We start from the raw sequence: 5,381 nt of genomic DNA on the forward strand, positions 1-5,381 counted from the left end.
CTACTCTACATACATTCCAATGATCCCTCCCACCTGCATCTATTGGCAAGTGAAGAAATAACTGCTGAAACAAAAAAGAAATTTTGAAGCTTGACAGATAGTTTATGTTATAAACAGGTAAGTGTAAGAAAAGAACAGGTAGAGTTGGGGGGTGGAGTTAAATGCATCACCAAGTTAGAGTCGTTGCATTCCCACAAGCACTCCAAGTCCAACCCTTCCTGAATTCCATTGAGTCTTATCTAGTACCAATTTAGTGTTGAACTTTTGTTGACCAGATTCTTGTGTATAGGCTTAAATAAAACTTGAATAGGAAGTAAATCTTGAATAGTAAAGCAAAGCAGTATTTCATTTTGGCTGATCATAGTATATATGTGGTTCTCCTATTTGTGCTAGATGGATAAAATCATTTTCCTCTATTTCATTAAATTACCTTAAAATCAGAAATGTTAAAAGTGTTTTACTTAACTTTTTCAACTTATTTTTTTGCCCTTAACAGTCACACAAAGTTAAATCTGGAAGGATTGTATCTCATGTTGGATAATATATTAATAGGGAGTTTAAAACTCTAATTCTGCAAAGTGAAGGAAATAAATATCCCTTATGGTTTTTCTATTTTTCATTGGCTAACCTTTGCCAATTATATGGAGAAAGAAAGGATATACGTGTTGAATAAAATAATGACAGAGAAAACCTTTCAAAAGATCATTAAAACCATCATCACTGCAGAATGGCTAGTGATCTGGGAGTGGCTCTTAAGAAAGTCAGAGCTGTTTCAATTAGCATTTTTAGGCATGAAAGAAAGATATTTAAACCTTTACTGTACAGATGAATTACAATTTAAAAAATGAAGCTAAGCAGCTAATGAGTGCAACTACATTTCCAGAGCAGCTCTGGGCATTTCTTTTCATTGAGATTAACATATTCTTCCCACTTTGTTCTAGCATTCTGTTCTTGGAATTCTACTAGAAAAAATACCTTTATTCACAAATCATACTCAATCACAAATAACAGTGTGCAGATTCATACTTTATACTGCATTAAAACCAAAAAACCATAGTGTTATGTATTGAGGTTTATTACTTGAAAACTGTTGGAAACGGTCAAATGGCTGCACCTGTTTAAGCTCCAGACTGACTGTCTATATGTTAATTAGCTTGTCTTTAAGTGGGAAAAACTGCTCCAATTCTATTGGCTGCCACCTAGTGGTGAGCTGTATAAATATTGGTTAAGCAGCAGTTACAGCTGCTTCTGTTGTGAACTGAATAAAGAGTTGTTGTTTGCACCATTCGCCTCGTCAATGCATCACCGAACTAGAAACATAACAGTGGCGATGAAGGTGAGATGTGCTGCGAAGACGGAAAGAGCCAGAAATCACTAGGGGTAGACCAGGTCTCAGCATCCTGGTAAGAACTACGTTCCCCCCTCTGCCTGCCAGCAAGCAACGCTGGAGGCCAACGCCTTAAGGGACCCGTCCCCAGGACAACAACAGAAGCCTTAGCAGCAGAAGGCATTGCGAGGTTGGAGACAACTCACCATGGCCAAGCTCAGAAAATTGTCGGAGTTCGATGTGTCACATCCTGAAAGGTGGAGCTCTTACATTTCACGCATTGAGAACTACCAGAGAGCTAACCAAGTTAGCGAAGATGGCTTAAAGGCCACAACGCTGCTGTGCGTGTGCGGCCAGGTGATGTTCGATATCGCCGAAAACCTGGTCACACTAGCCACACTTGAATCGGTCACCTACGCTGAGCTCAAGAAAATGCTCAAGGATCATTTTGAACCAAAGCTCTCAGTCATTGCCTGGAGACATGCCTTCGAACAAAGGGAGCAACAACCAGGCGAGTCTGCCGCCAAGTTCATAGCTGCTGTATGACAGGCGTCCCGGCTCTGCAATTTCCAAGACCTCTAAGAGAGACTGAGAGACCATTTAGTTTGCGGGTTGAGGAACAGGGATCTTCAGCAGAAGTTGTTCGCGAAAGAGACTTTGTAGTTCCAAGATGCTCTAAAGGAAATCATGGCTGAAGAAGCCGCCAGGGGAACCATAAAAGCCTTACGGTCCTCCAAGAACACTCCCACCCAGAAACCATCCACGAGGACGCCAAAAGAGGCGAGGTCCCCATGAAATCGATCTGCTGCAGAAGCCACCAGAAGAGTTCAACGACCATTTGACAAGGAAGTTCCCTTCACTTGATGTATGGGCTGTGGAGACCTACATAGACGCTTGGAGTGCAGGTTCCACACAGCAATGTGCCAGGCATGCAGCAAGCAAGGCCACATTGCTGCCATCTGTGAAGGTCGCTAGAGGGACATTTCATAAGAAGAATTTCTCAGGAAAGGTACCGGGGCCCAGGGGCAACACAGAGTTGGTTTTTGTGCCAGCAGAAGGAATGTGCTTAGAACAGATGCCCATCGCCCCATGAAGGAGAAGCTGAGACTCAAAGTCAAGCTTCATGGAGTCCCATGCAACATGCAACATGGAACTAGACATGGGGTCAGCCCTGTCTATAATTTCCCAAGGAACTTTTAACCACATTTGCAGTCGCAGCAGCAAACGAGTCAAACTCAAGCCATCGAATCTCCTGTTAACTGATTTCCAAAACTCCCACGTAGTGGTTAAAGGAGAAGCCACACTCAAAGTGTAGTTTAAAGAGTTTGAGGATCCCCTGGACATCGTAGTTGTTGAAGGCAACTGCACAAACCTCGTCGGGTTAGATTGGTTTGATGCATTGGGCATCCACGTGACGGGCATACCCAGAACGCAAGCAGTGGACCTGTCATTAGTTTGCCAAGAGTTTGCTGATGTATTCAGCCAAGACTTAGGGAAGTACAAGGGTCCTCCAATTACCCTCCACCTCGATCCTACCATAACCCCAGCAAGGATCAAGCCTCATAGAGTGCCTTTTGCCTTCAAACCCAAAATCGATGCAGAGCTGGACAAGCTGGTGCAACAAGGTGTGTTGCAGCCAGCAGACAGCAGTAGGTGGGAAACCCCCATAGTTACGCCACTCAAGGCCAAGGGGGAGGTGCGCATATGCGCGGATTATAAGTGCACTATTAATAGAGCGCTTCAACATTCATATCCGGTGCCTATACATTTTGGCATCACTACAGGGAGGTCGCATATTTGCCAAATTGGATTTGGCTCAAGCCTACCAGCAACTGCCCATGGACGATGCCACAGCAGAAGCTCAAACTATAGTTACCCACAGGGGAGCTTTCAGGGTGAAGTGCCTAAAATTCGGGGTCAGTGTCACCCCAGGACTTTTCTAGGGCGTGATGGAGCGCACACTCAAAGGTATTCCAGGTGTGTATCCGTATTTTGATGATGTCCTCATAGCTGGGGAGTCAGTAGAGAAATTGACAGAACAGCTCTGGGCCGTCCTTTAGCGTTTCCACGAAGCAGGCCTGAAATTGAAAAAGGAGAAATGTAAAATTGGGGTAGCTTCGACCAAATTCCTCATTTTCCGCATAGATGCCGAAGGCATTCACCCTGCTGAATCCAAGCTCAAAGCAATTCAGCAGGCCCCAAGTCCAAAATCAAAGGGGGAGCTTCAAGCATTTTTGGGACTGCTCAATTTTTATCATGCCTTTCTACCACACAAGGCTGCAGTGGCAGAGCCATTACACCAGCTCTTGGACAAGAAGGCACAGTGGCAGTGGACAAACGTCCCCGACAGGAGTTTTTCAGCAGTCAAATCACTGTTGTCTTCAAACTCAGTATTGACGCATTTTAATGAAAAGCTGCCTGTCTGCATTGCTTGTGATGCATCCCCCATATGGGGGACGGAAGACTCTGTCCTTGGCAGAACGTAACTACGCCCAAATAGATAAAGAGGCATTGCCCATTGTGGCCGGTATTAAGAAATTTCATGATTACTTGTATGGTCGGCCATTCACGGTCTTTACGGACCACAAGCCACTCCTGGGTCTGTTCATGAAGGACAAACAAACACCTCAGATTCTCTCTCCAAGGATGCTGAGGTGCTCCATTTTTCTCTCAGCTTATAATTACAGTCTGATTCACAAACTAGGCAGGGAAATGGGCCACGCAGATGGCCTTAGCAGACTGCCCCTGCCGCATTTAGAGCCAGATCCCACTCCAGCGGCTCGCATTCTGGCTACCCAGGATTTGCCGGAGTCTCCCCTTAATGCAAGGGACGTGGCTGCCGAAACAGCTTCGGACAAGACACTGAGCCACGTGTTGAATTGAGTGCTCACAGGATGGCCGGACATAAGTCCGGGACCTAGCTTTCAGAGTTTCAGTAGGAGGAAGGATGAGCTTTCAGCTCACAAAGCCTGCATTTTGTGGGGGAGTCGGGTCATAGTCCCGTACTCCTTGAAGCCCAGGGTACTTGAGTCTCTGCATGAGGGTCATCCGGGAATAGTCCGGATGAAGGCACTCATGAAAAGCTACCTGTGGTGGCCAGGGTTAGATAAAGATATTGAGGCCCAAGTACACAGCTGCTACATTTTTCAGCAATCTCAGCCAGAAATGCCACAAGCCCCCATTCATCGATGGGAAACCACACAAGCCCTGTGGTCAAGAATCCACATCGATTTCATGGGACCTTTTCAGGGACAGCTGTTCCTTATTGTCGTGGACACACTCTAAGTGGTTAGAGGTCGCACCTGTCCCAACTATGACTACTGCCAGGACCATCCAGGAACTGCACAGAATCTTTGCCACACACAGGTTACCCAACGTGATAGTCTCAGACAATGGGGCTCAATTTACCGCTACAGAATTCCAGTTCTTTTTGAGGACTAATATGATCAGGCACGCCACTTTGGCCCCTTTTCACCTGGCCTCAAACAGCCAAGCGGAGCGCATGGTCCAGACGACCAAAGAGTCCTTAAAAAGGATCGTAACTGGCAACTGGAAGCATAGGCTAGCTGACTTTTTACTCTGCCAACGCACATCTCCCTGCACTTCCATGGTCAGAAGCCCAGCAGAACTCAGATTCAAGGCGACCGCGGAGCCTAAAAGTGGGCGACCCTGTTTGGGCTTGGAACTACGGACAAGGGGCACTGTGGGCGGTAGCTGTAGTTGGTAAGGTGTCAGGGCCACTCTCTTATGAAGTGGTCCTGGAAGACGGTCGCGTGCTACGAAGGCACATTAACCAGCTGCACAGGAGGCTAGCGAACCAGCTGCTGGCTCATGACTCTCGCAAAAGCCAAATCCAGGGGGAGCCCGACAGCAACCACGCATCGGAGTCTTCGAGCGAGGGTGAGACTCCCAGGAGAGGGGCACTAGCGGACAGCAAATTGGCCCCGAACTCAGAGACTGCACCCACTGAGAAATCCCAGCAGTCGGCTCCGATTTCCATCCCGATGGAAACTGTCCCACCTATGGACACTGGCTCAGGTCTACTCGGACAGAC

General features: G+C 46.8%; 1 pseudogene; it reads left to right on the forward strand.

Annotated features, from left to right (window-relative positions):
- Positions 1 to 1,534: 1,534 nt before the first annotated feature.
- On the forward strand, positions 1,535 to 5,054 carry LOC114922335 (annotated as a pseudogene).
- Positions 5,055 to 5,381: the final 327 nt, after the last annotated feature.

Source organism: Protobothrops mucrosquamatus, unplaced genomic scaffold (assembly GCF_001527695.2).
Source record: "Protobothrops mucrosquamatus isolate PMUCROS unplaced genomic scaffold, P.Mucros_1.0 scaffold93, whole genome shotgun sequence".
Lineage (NCBI taxonomy): Eukaryota > Metazoa > Chordata > Lepidosauria > Squamata > Viperidae > Protobothrops > Protobothrops mucrosquamatus.